Genomic DNA, 20,065 nt, shown 5'->3' on the forward strand with positions numbered 1-20,065 from the left:
GGGAAGAGAGAGAGGGAGACACAGGATCTGAAGCAGGCTCCAGGCTCTGAACTCTCAGCACAGAGCCCAATGTGGGGCTCAAACTCATGAGCTGTGAGATCATGACCTGAGCTGAAGTTGGACACCTAACCAACTGAGCCACCCAGGCGCCCCTTGACATTTTAATTATAATATATCTTGGTGTGGATCTCTTTGAGTTAATCTCATTTGGAACTGTCTGTGCTTCCTGGAGCTAGAAGCCTGTTTTCTTCCCCAGGTTAAGGCTCTTTCTCTCTCTTCTACTGGGACTCCTATAATGCAGATGCTATTCTTTATGCTGTTCCACATATCCCATAAGCTGTTTTCATTTTTTACTTTTTTTTTCACTGCTCTGATTGGATGAGTTCCACTGTCCCATTTCCCAGCTGGCTGATCTGTTCCTCCACTTCATCTAGTCTGCTGTTGAGCTCCTCTAGTGCATTTTTTATTTCAGTGATTGTGTTCTTGTGGCCTCTGTTTGGTACTTTCCTATGTATTCTGTCTCTTCATTGAAATTCTTACTGTATTCATCCATTCTTCTCCCAAGTTCAGGGAGGCTCTTTATGACCATTACTTTGAATTTTTTTTTTAATCAGGGAGATTACTTATTTCTGTTTCATTAATGTCCTTTTCTGAGATTTTCATCTTGTTCTTTTGTTTAAAACATATTCATCTGTCTCCTGATTTTATCCACCTCTCTGTATTTGTTTTTATGTTCTAAATGAAATGGCTACATCTCCCAGTCTTGAAGCGGTGACGTTGTATAGGTTAACCTTAGTGTTCAACCATGCCCTGGCTTTTGGATATTACCCAGACTTTAACAATTATCTAAAAATCTGATTTGTCATTGATAGGTTCCAATTGTTAAAGGTGTGCCAAGGCCTTTCAGTGTTCCAAAGGCAGGAGGCTCAGAAATTGCCTGGTTTCGAGCTAATTGTAAGGCAGTTCCTCAGGCAGCAGGTTTCAGATATGAAAATGGATACATTCATATGGGTCTGCAATCATTAACCCTGCTGAATTCCAGACTGGAGATTTGGAGGTGTTCCCGGGGTGACAGTTGCAAAAATGGTGGCTCTAAACGTGTGTATAAGTTTCTATCTGGGAGGTGTCAGCGATATGTGGCAAGGTCAAGGAAAGACATTAAAATGGTGTCTCTCTGCACATGTTTCCTGGGGGGCATTTCTCTAGCTTGTGGTTGTGTGACAAACCTAAAGACTAACCTTCACTCTGGGATAGGGTAGCCTACCACAGACTGTCTCTGCTATTGTTTTAGGTGTATAGAACCTAGAAATGCAATCTGTCTTGGCCACCAAAGCCAGGCACTCAAAAGGCGTCCCATTGTGGGTTGGGCATGCCTGCTGGCTGTGATGGAGTGGCCTGCAGGGACACAGCACTTGGTCAGCCTGCCTGACCTGACATGCAGGGGCAAGATGCACCAACCAGAGCTAGTGGACTAGATGGGGTGCAGAAATGAAGCTTGCTAGTCTCTCCACCCCTAGAGAGTCCCAACAGATTTCGACCTCTCTAAGAGATGCCTTAAGATTAACAAATGAGTTTCCTTCGCATACGGTCTAGGAGCCTTTCAAACTGTTGCTTTTGACCGGGTCCCGGGGTAAGTGGGTCTGTGTATGAGCCTTCTAAGAGTGGAATTTCTGTTTCCTATAGCTCTATAGTCTTCTTGGAAGTAAGCCCCATTGGTATTCAATGGGGAGTCACTTTCTTTGGGGACTCATTTCTGTAGCCCAGTACCCAGGGGTTGGGGTGCCTGATGGGAGGCACAAACTTCTCATTCCTCAGGGACACGCTCTGCTCTACTAGCTTTCAGGTTATTTTCCAGAGGCAATTGTGCCATATATAGCTGTAGAATTGTAGTGTTTGTGGGTGGGGCTAAGTTCAGGTTCCTGAACTTGTCTCCATCTTGAACTCTCCCACATTCACTATATTTTTAATCTCCATTTATAAAGATATGAAATAAAAGATTCTTTATTTTAAGACTATTTATTTATGTATTTGAGAGAAAGAGAGGGAGTGTGTGCATGCTTGTATAGATGGGGGAGAGGCAGAGGGAGAGGAAGAAAGAGAGGATCTTAGCAGGCTCCATGCCCAGCACAGAGGCAGACAATGCAGGGACTCTATCTCTCAACCCTGGAATCATGACCTAAGCCTGGATCATGACCTGAGCCCAAATCAAGAGCCAGACGCTCAACTGACCGAGTTACCCAGGTGTCTCTGAAGTAAAAACTTTCAACCTTCACTTTTTAATAAGAAGGCTAGGAAATGTAGTTTGGAGGGAGCATCAAGAATTATGTTATAAGCAACAGGAAACTGATAAAACCAAGGGGGATAAGTATTGACTGCAAAAGACCATGCATAGGAATGAAGGAAAAATAGAGCCCAGCACTGAAACAGTCAGGAAAGGCAAAGAAGGCAGTCTACTCAGTGTACCCTACTTGATGCATGACTAAGCACTTTTTATTTTTCTTATTCTTAGTAGGAATAAGGAGTGAAGTTACTCACACATAGCAACTATTACTAACCAGAGAAGAAAGAACTAGAAATGTAACTTAGATGCCCACATTACTTGTGCCATTTGGCGATTTGATTTTTACAAATGCACTTCTTTAAAAAAAAAATGCCGAAACTCATCTCGCATTGTTTAAGGGCTAGAAAACCAAAACTTTTAGTCCAGAAATATTTTAGTCAGTGGAGGAAAGATAGAAAATAAAAATGATTGCAAAGAAAGCACCATTTTACATCATTATTTTTTCCCCTTAAGATAAGCCAAGCATTCAAAAATAACTGGCAAAGTGGCAAACTGAGTGGGGAATAAGATATATTTCATTGAAATGTTTTTGTAATTTTCTAGCTATTTATATACACAGAAGTGTTAAGAGATATTCATTTAAACCCTATGTGATGTAAAAACCTTACCCCTTTGGTAAGTTATCTGTAAAAGATGTGAATTTTATTATATGTAACATTCTTCTCAGGATATGAACCAAGATTTTTGCCACAAGATCCCAAATGGGTCAAAGTCCAGGATTTTTATCTTGTGAAAAGTATACAAAACTGAATTTCACAATATTCATGTCAGTTGGGTGCAGTACAAGCTGTATCTTATGCCACAGACATTCCATTAAAATGTTTCAGGGGCAGGATCTTTTTTTCCCCATTTGTCTGTATCTGTTTCAAAATAAGGAGATTTAATTAATGCATTTCAGTAAATTGCAAAAATAGTACTTATTCATATTAAGACCTTGGGAGTTTCAAAAACGAAAGCTTTTCTGTTTAGTTTCTCTCTAAGGTTTTCTTTTTTCTTCTTAAATGAAGTGTTATGTGATCAAAATAAGAAGACTTCTGTGACTTCGTCCAGAAATATTAACCAGCTAGAATAGCTGTCGGAGCATTTTGGAAATGCATAGATAATGAAGACGTCACTTAAAACGTACATGCATTTGGGATATGCAAAAAAAAAGGAATACATAGCAATGATATCTTTGATCACAGAAAGAACTCAGAAAGATGAGAGCTGTGTCGAGGATAGTTACCATCAGCCCATTTTCTATTCCCTGTGCACAAATCATTTCATGCATTCTACAAACCAAGCCCCAATGTTGGGCTTCAAAAGCAATTTCAGGAGCAAAATAAGGTGCTTTTCTTCAATTTTCAAGCCATTTGTACGAGGTTAGTGTTGTTTACCCACCTGGTACACTGATATTTACATACCCCTTTAAAGAAAATTGGTAGGTATGATTTATGGAGTACTGTAAGAGCACAATTTTCCATGTAGTGCACCTAATCTGAAAGGGCACTTGAAAAGGTCACTCTGGCCATACAAATACCAAGTCTTCTCTTTGGAATAAGTTAGGATATTCATTTTTCTTGGAAAATGTCAGCAGTACCCTACTCCAGGGGTTAGTTTATGCAGATAAATGCGTAAGCCTTTAATCTTAGAGCAAAAATACTCTACACAAATGTAAAAGCAGTCCATCTATCACTGTTAAGACCTGTAATTTGTTTTTATTTAAATCTCACGCCAGGGCGCAGTGGGCAACAGGACCGTTAACATGGTATCTCACACATAAGCCAAGATCAAGGCACGTGACTACGCTTCGACTCTCAACCCCGGTGGCTGGCAACGCCATGTGGCTCATACAGTCAGGATGCTGTTCTTGGCTTCTCTGCACTTGCTTCTTCTGCAGCTAGAGGCATCCTGTCCCACTCAGTGCACTGGAGATTGTCAGGTAAGTCTCCTCTCCCGACCTGCGTTTTCTCTGCCTGTGAAAAAGCACTAAGCCCACCTTTGGGTGAATAAAACATTACTCTTTCATTTCTAAATTTAAGGGTTCACTTCAACTCAAGGAGAGAAAACCCAACAAATTATATCCTTCATGAATTTGTTTTCTTTCCCTGCAATGGTTATATGTAGAGAAAATCTCTGATGTTTCCCCATACAGACTCACCCCCAATCCTGAGATGTTTACTTTTGCAACTAACAAGAGAAACAGTGAATGGCCAATTGTGATTAATATATACGGCACATTTTATACTCTTGATTTTTTTCTTCATGCTGTAGAGAAGCTCTTCTAGAAACGTAAGCCTTATCCTAAATCATATTTCTCTGAAGACCATTTTCTAATATTAAATGTAGTAGACGTGAATGGAAGGTACCATATTATTCTGAAACGTTTGCCTCTATTTCTATAAAGTGAAGAAAGAGGGTGGAGATTCCAGAAGAGATACTGTGACTTTTGCCTCTGATGAGATTTTGCAAATGAACATTTGGAGCATATGGGAGGCAAATGGGCGACAGAGTGTGATCCCTTGAGTTTGAACCAACAGCTGACATTAGTTTTGCCATCTCAGTATTGTCAGAGTGGAAGGAAGTCATCCTTCCGTGCAAAGGATTCCCTTTGGAAAATGTAGATATCGGTGTGGAGATGCAATGGAACATGGGAAAAATAGATGACACCATTTTGTTTTTCATGGAGGGAAAATGCAAAAATCACCTGTATGGATTTGAGCATCATCCTAAAAATAGTTTTTATTTCAATTTTAAGGATTTATTTAAACTTTTTAAAAAATGTTTTATTATTTCTGACAGAGAGAGAGAGGGAGAGAGAGAGAGAGAGAGAGACAGCATGAGCAGGGCAGGGTCAGAGAGAGACGGAGAGACAGGATCTGAAACAGGCTCCAGGCTCTGGACTAGCTGTCAGCACAGAGCCCGACACAGGGCTCGAAGCCATGAACCATGACATCATGACCTGAGCTGAAGTCAGACACTTAACCGACTGAACCACCCAGTCGCCCCTTGATTTGAAGAATTTAAGTGGACTTGGTAATTTGATCAATATATGTCAGTACTTCTTGTGGTAACCTGAGATTATTGATATTAAGTACATTTTAAATATCAAGATTTCAAAAAGACCATCACTGAGTTTAGGAACCCAAGAGAAAATTATAATGTGCCAATAGTAAAGAATCTCTAATAAAATTAATCCCAAATTATCCAGTTCATCTCATCAGACATTTTAGTAAATAGAAGGCACATGATTTCCGGAAAGTGTCAGACTCAAATCAGTGGGCCCTGGCCAAGCTTCCAAACTGTAGAAGGAAAATGTAAGTTAGCAGGTGTACTGGAGATTGTACAGGATGCATTTTCAGTGTGCAAGCTGGACCATGATGGAGGGTTTGTCTTCCTTTGTTTCCTTGCTCTTATTCCTGAACTTGGGAACTTTGGACTCTCTCACTCTCCGTTTGGCCTTCCAGATTTGGTGTCTAATAGACAACTCGAACTTCGTGTCCCAAATTTACTTGATCTTCCACTTGCACATTTCTGCCACTGTCTTCCTCGTCTTAGTCACTAGCAATTCCATCCTTTCTGTTGTTCAAACCAGGAGCCTGGGGGAATGGGGGGTTATCCGTGGTTCCTTCTTCCTTTCCCACTCCATACACACGACCAGCACATCCTGCTGTCTTGGACTTCAGTCTGATCCCTTATTACTGTCTGCGATAGTCTGAACGTCCATGTCCTCTATTCATACATTGAAATGCTAACCCCTAAACGATGGTGTTAAGAAGTGGGCCCTTTGGGAGATGATTAAGACATGAAGTTGAAGCCCTCATGAATGGGATCAGTACACTTAAAAAAAAAAAACAAAAAAAAACTCCAGAAAGCTTCATCTATGAGATCGGATGAGTGCCCTCACCAGACGCCAGATCTGCTGGTGCCATGACCTTGGATTTCCCAGACTCCAGAACTGTGAGAAATAAATGCTTTTGTTTATAAGACACCCAGTCTATGGAGTTTTGTTTTAATAGCCCAAACTGTCTAAGACACCACCTTTACAGCTACCACTCTTGTTAAAGATCCCTCTTTGCTCTCTAAACAATTGCAGTAATTTTCTATCCTTGCTTCCTACAATTTATTCTTCATACAGCTTCTGGAGCGATCCTGTAGCCTTATGAATTAGATTAGATTATGCCATATTTTTTGCTTAAGATGCTTCAATGATGAGGGCCACCTGGGTGGCTCAGTCAGTTGAGCAACTGACTCTTGATATCTGCTCAGGTCATGATCTCAAGGTCATGGGTTCAAGCCCTGTTTCGGGCTCTGTGTTGAGTGTGGAGCCTACATGGGATTCTCTCTCTCTCTCTCTCTCTCTCTCTGTCTCTCTCTGACCTCTCCCATGCGTCCCTGTGCGCTCTCTCTCTCTCTCAAAATAAATTAATAAACATTTAAAAAACACTTCAGTGATCCCCTCAGAAGTTGTCCATTGGGCACCACATCTCCAAATGCTCTGCCTGTCACCTCCCAACCCCCAGGCCACCCCTCCCCCAGCTCCCATTCCTCTTCCCCACAGTTACTAGGCTCGGTCCCCCTGTCTTCTTGCAGTGCCTCACATGGGACTCCAGGACTTTGCTCTTGCTGGGCTTTCCACCCACAGTCCACCTTCCCTGGTTGAGTCTCTCCTCTCCTTGAGGTCTTTCCTCAAACACTACCTCCATGGTGACACTTTTTTGACAGACCTCCTTAAAATCCTGTCCCTGTCACACTCTCCCACTCCCAAACCATCCTGGCACTCCCAGTCACCCTTCGCTGCTTGTTTTATTCCTGCAGCACTTATCACCATCTGACATAGCATATGTTTTACTTATTTTATTGTTTACTGCCTGTCTTCCCCCCACCCCCACCCCCGTCCGCCGTATAACATAAATCCCCGAGAGCAGACATTTCTGTCTATTTTGTTTACTGCTGCATCCTCAGTGCCTAGAAAAATGTTTAGCACAGGGTAGATCTTTAAATATAAATATTTGGCAGTTGAACTGACAAATGCCTTTAACTGCTTGTGAGATGCCAATAATTTTATAGTGGTATTCTTATACTTACCAACCTTCCCCCGGAACATGTATGCTTTTGGCCTCACTCATTTGCCACCACACATTAATAGGAAATAAAACACATGGACTTCATGGGAGATTAGAAACCAGAAGTGGCCTCACGTGAGTACAGGTTAAGTTTGGGCATAGTCATTACTGACTGAATCAAGGTCTTGATTTTGAGTATGGAAGTCAAGGGGATGAGCACCTTTGGCTGAGAACAGAAAACCATGGGTTCATATTACAACTTTGCTATGTACATGTTGAGTGGTCTTACATAAAAGCCACTGGGCTTTGTGACCCTCAGCTTTCTAATCTGTGAAATGGAGCTATGCAATGGCACTCATCACAGATTTGCAGTGTGGACCACATGAGATAATGCCCAGTGGAAATACACTTGTGTTGCTTACCACTGAAATCACAGTGGGCCCATACACTTCACATATAATTCAAGAACATGTATGTGTTATCTCGCAAAGTGTCTGCCGTGTCACAGGCAGCAGATTGATGGTGAACATAATTGCTGCACATGTTTAACCATCACGTGGACGGCCACTGTCAAACCATAAGAAACAGTCTCTCTCCAGTGTCAGTGTTTAGGATATAAAATTAAGTTCCACTACCATCATACTTGATGTAGTTTTAAATGCTCAAATTTGGGTTCTGAGAATAGGTAGGAAAGGCTTGCACTGGCTCAGTGTGGTCTAAATGGGGGTCGACAAATGGCAGCCCATGGAGAAATTCCACGTGTTCCCTGTTTTATACAGCCTGAGAGTTATGAATACCTTTATTTTTTGTATTTTATGTGGTTATAAAAATGAAAGAACACTAGTAGTATTTTGTGACAAATAATCATTTTAGGAGACACAAATTTCAGGGTCCATTAAGAAGGTGTTACCAAAACATTGCCAGGCTACTCCATTCGTCTATTGTCTCTGGCTACTTTGGTGCTACAAAGGCAGAATTGAGTAGCTGAGACAGAGAATGCATAGCCCCAAAAACTTAAAATGTTTACAACCTTGCCCTTTATAGAAGGTCTGGTGTCTCCTGCTCTACAAAATCTACAGCCTCCATTTAATGGTAAACCTGGTTTTGTTTCTGTTGCTGAATAACAAAAAGCAGTTGAGATGAGCAGAGCTCCATAAAAGTATTTCTCTGAATTACTGCCAGAATGTTCCACATGTCCCCACAGAAAGATATTCGCAGAAACAGCTCATGTCCTTTGTGTCTCAGATGCTGGTTTCCCCCTCGTCTCTGGAACAAGATGGCGGAGCGCATTTCATGTCTTCTGTGAAGAAAGCCCAACATGCACTGAATGGTTCATTCTTGACCTCATGCTACTTTCTGTGCTTCATGTATGGACAGGATTTGGCCTCAAAACGTAGTGCTTTTTCCAGATTATTTATTCGATCAGTTTCCTTGCCTTCAGAGTTTTACACACTGTCCCACAGGCATGCTTTTTCAGAGATGTCAAGGCCTACTAAATTTAGAAAAAGTAGGTTGCTTATTCTGGCTTAAGTTTTTTCTTTTCCTTTCTTTTCCTCTCATTTAAAGCCAGCATCTCCCTGCCCCTCTCTCTTTAAAGCCCGTCAATTGATAATTCATTAAAAGAGAAGAGCACTGTGTTTTTGTTTCTGCCAAGGGTGTGGGTGGGTAAAAGATAGCTTTTGGAGAAGTGATTGGGAACTTCAACAGATGCACAGGACCGACTTCAGAGCCCTTAATTGCAGAGTGTTCTTTCTCTGCCTGTCGGTGGGGGATTCCCATGGATACAGCTGCGGGGGCTACAGGCCTAGAGTCCACTCCTTCTCTGCTGAAAGCCTCTTGATTGGGAGACAGTGCACTTTCTGAGGCCACATGAAGCTTGCTGCCCTCTATTATGAGCCCTGTGACAGCAGGGAAATACCAGACCTACTTTCCCAGCACCACCCCCCCACCCCGAAAAGGGCCCTTACAGCCAGAGGACTGACATTTCACTGCATTTCTGCTTTAATTAATGTCTAGGAGACGAACTCCAATTCCCACCCACAGCAGCGTCAATTAGATGGAATTAAATGCAGTGCTTCTTTTCAGTTCTGCTATTTTTACCTGCTGGCCAGCATTTTCCCTCTCAAAGAAGACAACGATGTAGTGGATCTCTAGATTGCAGTTTAGAATGAAACATACGACCACACAGGTATCTGCTACCTGAGACTGGCAGAGGTTCACGTGCATCAGACACTGCCATCTCTGTCTGGGTGTGGACTGTGTGGTCATGCGGGGAGCACTGGGATCCAGGAGGAAGGGATCTCTGGTGTTTCTCACTGGGAAGTTCTAGCTTGGGGAGCAATGCTATGCATCTGGTTTAAAGACCTCCTGCCCTGTGTTCTGCAAAGGAATCAGGCAGACTCACCCTAAGCCATGTCACTTTTCCTGGGGGCCACTTCAGAATGGAGAACACCACATGAGCTTGCAGGTTGTCTGGAGCCTCAATGCCGCCATCATCTTGGAGTCTAGAATCCTCTCCTAGTTCGATAAGAAAACATGCATGTAATAAGAGATAACATTTAGTTTAGGGTCACAAATAGGTTCTGAGCTTTTGCTACAGAGGCCCTTTTCTTAATGAAAGCACTGGGGCCAGGCTTACCATTTTCTAGCTCTGTGGCTGCAGACAAGTTACCTAACCTCTCTGGGTCTTGCTTTCCACATCTACAAAATAGGGATGATATCATCACCACTTCACAGGCTCTTAATAAAGACTACATGAAATAAATCCTATAAATGGCCACAGGCAGTCATATCTCAACTTTTGAGTATGTGCGTAATAATGGTTAGATTTTGTTATCACTGATAGGATAATGGTCAGGACATGCTAACACTTTGATAGACCCAGGGTGAAGAATAGTTCCTCTGTTTGCCTCTGAAGACCTCTTGAGATAATGGGCTTTTTAGCTTCATCTAAAAGAAGAAGGAGGAGGAGGAGAGAGAAGGAGAATAAGAAGAGGAAGGGGAGGAAGTAGGAGGGAGAGGGTGAGAAGGAGAAGAAGAGAAGGAGGGGGAAGGGGAGAGAGTGGAGATGGGGGAGGGAAAGAAGGAGAAGGAGTTGGGGAGAAAGAGAAGGAGAGGAAAGCATGACATAAAAATAGTGACTCAAACAGATTTTAGTTAAAGGAGTCAGGCTGATTATAAACTTAAGTGCCAACAGTAGCACTCCTGCTCATTCTCAGGTTTTTGTAGAACTGTAACATCCAGAGTCCCAGAAGCAATGGTCCAACTGGAAGAACTGGTTTCTGTCCTGGGGGCAGTTGCGGGTGTTTCAAAAGGGTTATTGACTATCCCGGAAGTAAGCAGGGAAAGCCAACCAGCAGATCAAGGGGGCATCTGGGAGTCACATCTCACGGGAATGAAAGACTGCACGGAGGACCGTGTTTTCCCTGGGGCCAAGAAGACTAAGGGGCAAAGCGATCACCTTCAGGAAAAGGGGTAGCAGTTTGCTTTCTGCACATAGAGCAGCCTAACACCAATTAGGAGATGTTTCAAAGAGGTTTGCAGCCCGGATTGATAATTAATTTTTGAATCAACTCGGTTGGCCTCATAGTAAAATTTCCCTTCCTGGGGAGTAGTGGAATTCTATTTGTTTGAAGGAATGTCTTTCTGGGAGGTCTTTGAAGATGCATATTCACGGTGGGGAGGTTAGACTGGCTGGTTTCCGAGATCCCTTCCTAATCTAAATTCTTAGAAGCCCTTTTTGTGAATTTCTTTGTGGCTTATTTATATGGGCTTCATGCTCTAAACTTTTCTCTCTTTTCTATACTGTCTAGGTTTACTCAACGGGTCTGAAATATAGATGCGTATCGTGCCTGTCAAAGCAGCAGCTTTTCCACTGGAGGATGATCTTTGGAGAATTAGAAGCATTAAAAATGCATATTTCCCCATCTAAGAAATAAATCATCCCTTATGTTCCTCAAAAACAAAATACGGGGAGAGGATTCATATGGAAATCCCAGTCTTTGAACACGAAGTGTGACAGCCACTTCACATTATTGCCACACAGACGTCCAAAGTAGTACAAACGGGATGAGCTTCCAAACAGGCGGTTAGTTTACCATTGAAGCATGACCAATGCCTCCACTACAACAAGCAAACAAGAGGCTGAACGTATTAACATCGTTTGCTATCATTTCTATTTGATGCGGATTGGGTAGAAAATCTGGGATGCAAGCCATAATGTAGATTTTCAAAATTGATTAGCATTTTCTGGACATTGGCAACCATTTCTATGGCATTTCAATGGGAGTTAAAATTGATTAGTGCTTTTGGAAAAATGTGGACCAAATCGCTGTGCAAATTGAAGTAGTTCAAACATGGGATGATGACAGCATACGTGCATACGGTACAATATGAGATCCATGCGACCAATGTCCGGTCTAGGGAGACGAGATCTTAAAGGAGAGGGTGTGAATGGTTCCAGGCAGTTTTAGATTAGCTGTTGGTAGTTGTCGAACACATAGCCTCTACTTGTGACAATGTGTAAAATGGGTTGCATGCTCGTAGGGGAAAGGTTGTTAAGTGCTTTGTCATAACATTAATCATGGCTAAACTCATCTTCGTCGTTAATGTGAAGGCACTAGGTAGCTTTGCAGAAATTCCACCTTAAACATGTAGGTGTGTCCACTCTCCAGAGTTTCAGAGGTTTTCAGGACTGACATGGCAAACATTCTGCTGATCCCCGATGACTACTCGCAGGAGTGAAAAATCGGTTGCAGTTTTTGTAATTTTCTGATTCCCCTCAGTCTGTTGCGGAAAACACAGTTCTCAGAGCCACTGTACCCTTCTCTGTTATCAAACACAGACAGAAAGTTAAGAAGTGAGTCATAGCATAACGCATCTTGGAAGAATGAGAACCTTCAAAGGTCAGCTTTTCCTGCTTGTCAATAGCTGACGTTTAAGCATTTCTTTCAGACGTTGCTGATAATGTTTTTTGAGATAGTCCAGAAGAATTGCTGTGTTGGTATGCAATTAGGTTCATAATGAGATGCAAAAATGCAAATATGGTGGTACGTGCCAGTTCTTTGGAGTGACTTTTGTCAGATTGCAAGTGCCCTGAGACTTTGATAGATACCGTGTTACTATGTGGAGTTGGAGGGCTGATAGCTTTTAAAGAAGCATCTATAACATGTTATCTCTAGATGCTAATTAGTAAGAACCTTTAGCAATGATAAATGTAGAGGCCATTTGTTTTTTCCTGGTAAATTTTGACAACTTCATTGAACCAATTGTATCAATAGGATTGTTGGTGGACACGCAAACATCTTTATTCTTTTTTTTTAATGTGCCATATAAAATACATTGTATATTCATAAGCATACCCACTAGAAGACTACCTTGCATGGCTGATTTTTGAAGTTAATTTAAAACGTAAATAAGAGTATAACCCATTAAGTGACTCCATCAAGTACTTGAAAACTACATGTTATGTTTTCAATATATTATTTCCATCTTTGCATTTTATGCTTTTGTCAAAAAAACCCGATGATGACTTTGAAAATTGTTGTATATTATGAGTGATTCCAGTTGTTAATCTCTTGTAATGTTCATGAATCACAAAGCCATTACAGCTAAAGAAATGGCGTAACGAAGAAGACGTAAAAGCGAGCCCTTATTTCCAGAACTTCCTCTTCCACAGGCAAGGTATTTGTAGTGAATTCTCACAATGGCAACAGGAAGTGATAACTTGGCTAGGATCCTAGCCAAGAAACCATGTAGAGAGAGATGAAAGCTGAGTTGTGTGTTCAACGACCATTCTATGAATGTCTATTGGGTGCCATATTCTGGCTAGGTATGGATGAAAGCAACACAACCATTCTCCTCAAGAGCCTTGGCTGTAACGGGGGCATCAGATATGAAAATGGACAAGTATTTTTACAAAATGACAAGGGTCACATAGAGGTACATCCAAGGGGCAGTGGAGTTCTGAGGAAGGGATCTTACTTCCCAGCTGGCCTGGCTCCCTTGATGAAGGTCATTGCCCATGGACAGTACATTCTTTTTCCAGCTTCCCACTTCCTGCCTCACTCATTGAGTCTAGAAAAGGGGAGGGATCATCCACTTTTTGTCTGCACTGTAGTAAGACAACCTAGCAGCCAGTGCTCACGGGCACCCTGAGACTAAGAGACAGTGACAGCTTTACTGAAGGAGGAACTTCTCTCTTCAGTATTCCAGTATTTGTAGAATGTAGAGGCCACAGCTGCCAGGGAATGAGTTTGAGACCATGGCCTAATTACAAATGATAGCTCCATGAGGGCAGGGAAAATGCTGCCATGACCTCTGACCCCAGTGCCAATCTATCTCAATGCCTGGAATGGAACAGATCTTAATAAATATGGGTAAAGGAATAAATAAGCAAAATGTCATCAGATATTCTGATTTGTATAACTAGTACGACTCGCCAGGAAAAAGAACAGTCATAACTATAAATGATTTCTCAGAAGTAGAAGTGAAGTCAGAGAAATCCAGCCCAAGACATTTTCTCAGTTTACCTTACAATCAATTGCTTGCACAAGGCTCACAGCTGACTGGCACTATATCTGTGATTATGCACTACTTTCCAGGGTAGAGTCATTCTATCAAGGCAAAGGTCAAGAAGCCACATCATATGCAGAGCAAAAGAAGGAACTGGGGTTATTTAACCAGGAACTGAAAAGATTGTGTAATTCCTGGGTGCCACCTTTAGCTATTTGGGGAAAGGACATATAGATGTCACATAGATGAGACACTTATTTTATTTTATATATCCTCAATTGCTCAGATTTATATTTAAGCATGCCAACTTAAGACCGAAAGGTTCAGTATAGGAAGGATGTTTCCAAGGGTTCCCTATTATAGGAGATGCAGAAATAAAGAGTGGATGACCTGTTGTTGACCTGTCAAATGGGGGACTGAGGCACCAATTAAATGGTGGTAGTCGCAATGAAAGCGGATGCTACTAAGTTAGTTGCTGGGCAATTGGATGATTTCAGCTTGACTCTTCCAAGAATCATGTGTGATAGAAACTGTGTCCAGGAAAGGGAAAATCAAGTTAACTACTCAAGCAGCAAGTTTATTGGAAGTGGAATAATATTGCCTATAATTCGTAGACTAGTTAGCCAGAACCCAGGGGTTGCAATATGATATATACAGCAATTTCCTTTGGCTGGGTATCTGCCATTAAAGTTTGGGCTAAGTCTCTCTTTCTCTTCCCGCCCCTTCTAACTCTGTTCCCTCTCCTGGCATAATTGATTCAACATACAAATTTGTTCATGCAGACACATACTACTAGCTGAACATCTTTCATCTTGGGAAACCATGAGTGAGCCCTAAGTGTCCTGACTGTTAGTCTTGACCTCTTTGATTTAAAACCCATTGGCTCTTATACTACCTGCAGGTGGGACTTAGCTGGAGACAATCATGCCATGGGTGTCTATTTTGGTAAGAAGTCAATATGCTGGAGAATATTCCACCTGCAAAATGTGGAATGGAAAATAAATGTGCCCCTTACATTCATTAAATTTCATCTTAACACTTCACAATCAGGACCACAATGGTACTAAGGGTGAAAACTGGCATTAAGAATACAAATAGCTATGGTAATGAGTGGGAAATAGTAATCTTATGGGAAAGCAAAAGAGTTTGGGCCTGTTTTTTTTTTTTTCCTTTTTAAAATGATCTGAGTTCCACTATTAATTATGAGTTAGTTTTCACATTCTGGACACACATATTTCTGAGTGGCTGTCAGAGATGCTATAGTAATAAATTGTATGCCTAGTTCTCTACTTGGATGTAAAATTTCCATTTCAGAAAAAAAATGATACGTCAGACACTGCATTTCAGGGTGATAATTGCACTTCTCAAGTGGTTAAGAAAAAGATGATCTACAAATAATAATTAAAAAGTTGTGCCCCAAGGGAATGGGGATGTCAGATGTAGAACTCAAATATATGAAATGTTAGACTTACAGCTTGACCTTGTTCCACTGGAATTCAGTGTTGTAAATTCTAGAAACATTTATGCTTCAATATTTGGAGGTGACAATTTGAGGGTGCATTAGGTGGAGAAAAGGTAACATTTAGACTAGTGTATTAAACTACCCCTTTGATGACATAGCTTCTCCCCAACACTTGAAAAGTGTCAGGCTATTAACACTAGTAATTAATTGACTCTGTGTTCTCTTGTGCACTTTAGAGGCACTTGGTTGGGGGAAGGGACAAATTACTTTCCCTGTCTAACCCTGGAACCCTGGATCAAAAGAGGCTAGGAAAAGCTAGGTTGAAATCCTGTAAATGTGTTGTATTTTGGTCTACACATTATTTTTGAAGTTTTAAAATTAGTTCCTCTCACTTAAAAATCAGAAAATTACGAAGAAAGAATTTGGATTTCCGGAGTCTCTTCATTTGACAGATGAAGGTGAAGGTGGGAGTGGGAATCTAAAGCTCTAGCAGTACTGAATCCACTGTACTGCACAGCCATCGTTAGCTGGAGTGGAGTTGTAACCACTTTCTTAGAGTGAGTCATGAGTGTTTTGAATTATGAGTGGGTCAGTTTGCTGCAGTCTCCACTGAGGGTACATTATTCATTTAAATTCTGTTCTTCTCGTAGCTCCTGTATGAATTAGAGTTTCCATTTGACTTTAATTCTGAAGGAAATCCTAGCCTTGCCTGTGTTTCCCAGACCTAAACACAGCTGGAGTTCACAACATGATGACAGAGGGTCTACTGTATTCCACACACTCTGCTAGGGAGCAGAGCAAAGATTCGAAGGATGTTACTCTTTTCTCAAGGAAGTCAGGCCAACTCAAAAGTCAGATGCACAGATAAATGATCATGGAATAACCGAAGCTGTGCTGTAGAGATGCAGGTATACAGCGTTCTGAGGATCAGAAGAGCAGGGAGTTCCTGTGCTATACAGAGGAGGCAACATCTAAACTGGGCTTTGAAAGCCAAGCAGAAGTTTTTTATGTAGAAGGATGAAGAATGGAATTCTGCGGGGGGTGGGGGTGGGGGAGCAGGGAGAAACAACCTAAGCGGAAGCATTGTGTGGCCCTAGAGAGCGGTATATTTGGGAATCAATGAATAGCTCCTTATGGAAGGAAGATTGCAAGATAATGGGAGATGACTCACATGCCGGGTTACACTGTGGAGTCTGGTCTTTGATAAACATTTATGAAACAGACAGAATCTTGAAGACGTCCAGCAAAGAAGTAACCCATTAGGTTTACCATTAGAAAGAAGCCTTTTCACACTTGTTGAAATGCACGTTCTTTGATAGATGGGTTCCGCTGGTAACATGGAGGGACTTTTGTCTGCGGGTTAGCTGGAAGGCGAATCTTAATCAACAAGTGCTGCCCATATGAGTTAGGACGGTTTGGTTCCATAGAGCAGAGGCATGTGTTGTTTTGTTGAAGGCCACAGCATCCTGCGTGCCATGCTGCATCCAGACACAGCCATCCAAGTGTGTCATATGACTGCCAACGATGGCAATTCACAACATCGGTGCATAGGTACTCTCTTTGCCATCACCATATGCTGCCACTTGAACAATAGGAATAAACAGATTATGTGGAGTTCGTGTGTGACTGCCAAGAGAATCAGCTGGGTTCCAAGGAGCGCCTGGGCATCTCATTACTACTCTTAGAGCACTCTGAAATTCGGCTGGGGGTGATCATTGCAAATGAAAAAATCACACAGATGATGATGGCATGAAGACAGGAGAGCCCCGTCCATCAGCATGGTCATCCCAAGAGATGGCAGCCAATTGAGGGAGAAATAACATGGCTGGGATGGATTGAAGGCAGTGTAATAGCTCCCATGTGCAAAGGGAGGACCAGGCTGCTGGTTAGTTGTGCCACGGAGGCAGACTCGACTGGGTGAGGCAAAGATGAGGGCAGAGCACATATTGTCTGACTCTGTGCCAGTCTGAGGGCATGGGCAGCTACATTCTGGATAGAGGCAGATGGCAAACAGCACCTGGAAGTGGCCCCAAGCAGTACTGTAATGTTCAAAACCAGGTGCCATATGTACGTCTTTCTGAAACGATGTAGTACATTGTCATGGTGGATCAAACACTTTCTTAGTTTGTTTTCAACTTCTCTGGCAGGTGCTAAGTTAGGCCATTTGATCCTCTGATTGTGTACTAATGTTCACGGAGGAAAAGAAGACGATAGCTCTGTTTTCTGGCTAGACCATGTATAGTGCTCTGATAACTGTCATCAAGCTCTGCTCTTTCTTCGTTTGCCATCCCTGCTAGATTGTTGGGTCCTTGAAGGTGGCAATTTTGCTTTTCGTCTCTTTTCCCAAAGGGCATGTTTCTCAAACTGTAGTGTCGTGGGTGTAGTTTTATGCCAAAGTGGGAGGGCCATCTTATGCAAGTATTTTGAAAACAAAACATTTTATATTAAAATGTTTCAATATATTAAAGGGCACAGTGTCCTATTTAATGGCATGCTGAGATGAAACAAACATTTCTAAAATTTTTTAGCTTCAATTAGACTACTTTGGACTTACCTCTTAGGCCTTGCTGGGGCAGGAGAAGACATATTCATGTCTTCTGTTATTGGGAGTTCTTTCACAGGTCTAGAAGCAGTCACCAATTGTTTAGTACTTGCCCATGAGAAGGAGGGAGGAAGGAGAGGAGAGATTGGTCACAACCAGCGTTTTCCATGTAGCCATAATTACATTAAATGTGAAGCATATAGTCAGTGTTTGGATGGACCAGTTGGCCAGTTACATTCCAATATTAGAAACTCCACCCTACTGATGGCAAACTAAGTCCAAATATATTGACTTCAAAGTGGCCTGAATAAGAAAAGTGAGTGGGGAAAACAAAAATTTGTCTCTCCTATGGGTAAATGAAGCCAGAGGCATGCCTTTGGAGGTCACTTTGTCTCTAAATAAAGGGTATCAGATTCCATTAGATGAAAACCTTGGGACTCATTATGCACACTTTGTGGCTAAATACAGATGCTCCTCTACCTTCTCACACTATTTAGTTGCTCACTGCTAATCTTTCCCTTCTAATGTAGATTTTCCATCTGTTACTTAGAAACAACAAATCCCTGGCCACTCACTTACCCCTTATCCTGCCCTCTTCTATGGAGACTGATAATAGGTGACACTAGAATGTTAAGCAACTGAACACTGTAATTACTAATTTTAATTTCTTTCCAGCCTGAATCCATATTTTAATCCCAGAAGTGTATAGATAAGGTTGTTGGCTTTTTGTTTGTCAATCCATGCATTCAATAAAGATTTATTGAGTGCTACTATATTTTAACCAATAAGTACACAAATAGCATCTCGAAAGTGCAGATGATTCAAGAATATGTGTAAAAACTATGCATAACTATGAATGACTATGTCCTCATAGATTTTGCAAATCTATTTTTGTATTATTCTGTACAGGAGGGCTAGATAGCTCCTTATTGGTGAGTGCGGGATTCTTTCATTCATCCATTCTCATCGGTGAGCTAGAAGCAAGATTGTCACCTATTTCGATGGGGAGGAAACTGGGATACAGAGAAGGAAAACACCTTCATCTCCTAAAGGCCAACAATTTTCTTACAGAGATTTCTCCTTGTTTTATCTCTCTCTTTCTCCTCTTACCTGCTTCTTCCTGCTTAGAAGTCAGACTAGATCTAATTATGACACTTAACTGGCCATGGAGGAATAAGAGTAAGTCTTACTGGGTTGTCATGGATACTAAATGAGATGAAGGAATGCATGGCTCTCAGCTCCATGCTTGCACAGAGGAAATAATCAATGATTGTCCAGCCTGGTCTGCCCCATGGAATTTGTCTTGGAGCCTGGTCGAGATGGTCAAGCAAAGGAGGCTAAACTTCAACTACCATGCTAGCGCAAACAACTCAAGATCTGTGCCCGTTATCATGAGCACTCTTTAGTGCTCTTATTCCTTCTTTGATCAGCTGTGGACCAGCCCCAGTATCATGGACACTATTTGTCTGAAGGAAAACAGTTATCTTCTTTGGCAAATTGAGTCTTCATTCCTTTACTCCACATTCCTCTTTTGTAATGGCCCCAGTTCCTCTCTCTAGCACCCAGACTCAAGGGTGCTAGGGCCAACTTCTATGTCTTCCTCTTTGCCATCCACTACAGCAAGTAAGAGGACAAATATGTTAAATCTACTTACCTTTCCTTTTTTTCCATCCCCACTCTTCTTACCGTGCACAACTCCTTGTCATTACGGGTTGGCTTGGATAAATGCTGAAGACATCTTACTGGTCTCCTCACTCTTAGTTTGTTCTCCTAGAACAATTTTATCAGGTTAGCCTTCGTGAAGCACAGCTCTTACCCCCAGATTCTCCGACAGCTTATCATCGCTCACAGGTTAAGTCCAGTCTTGTTGATGTGGCATTAAAGACATGACTTTCCAATCATGTTGCCGCAGTTGAACTCCCAGAGTAAATAACCCTCACTCCCAACCTGCTGTGTCCTTTTTCCATATTTTTCCTCATGCACATGAAGGGCCTGCCACTCCCCATTTCTCTGGGCATACTCCTAGTCTTTAAAGCCACCCTTCCCCAAAACTCCCCCTGATCCCCACTTCTGTGTGTGCTCTCTCTCTCCTCTGAATACTTCACGGGAACATTAGGTAAATAAATAAAAAATGAATTAGTGAATAAACAAATGAGGAAATG

General features: G+C 41.8%; 1 long non-coding RNA gene across 1 annotated transcript; it reads right to left on the reverse strand.

Annotated features, from left to right (window-relative positions):
- Window positions 1–8,650: 8,650 nt before the first annotated feature.
- LOC144230150 (uncharacterized) lies at window positions 8,651–19,663 on the reverse strand. Its single transcript, XR_013334710.1, has 4 exons — window positions 19,558–19,663; window positions 17,916–18,011; window positions 9,791–9,903; window positions 8,651–8,878 (listed from the first exon to the last, which is right to left on the reverse strand). It is a non-coding gene; the product is annotated as an uncharacterized LOC144230150 (long non-coding RNA).
- Between the last annotated feature and the right edge of the window lie 402 nt (window positions 19,664–20,065).

The sequence above is a fragment of the Crocuta crocuta genome, unplaced genomic scaffold (genome assembly GCF_008692635.1).
Source record: "Crocuta crocuta isolate KB4526 unplaced genomic scaffold, BGI_CrCroc_1.0 scaffold93, whole genome shotgun sequence".
Taxonomy (NCBI): domain Eukaryota; kingdom Metazoa; phylum Chordata; class Mammalia; order Carnivora; family Hyaenidae; genus Crocuta; species Crocuta crocuta.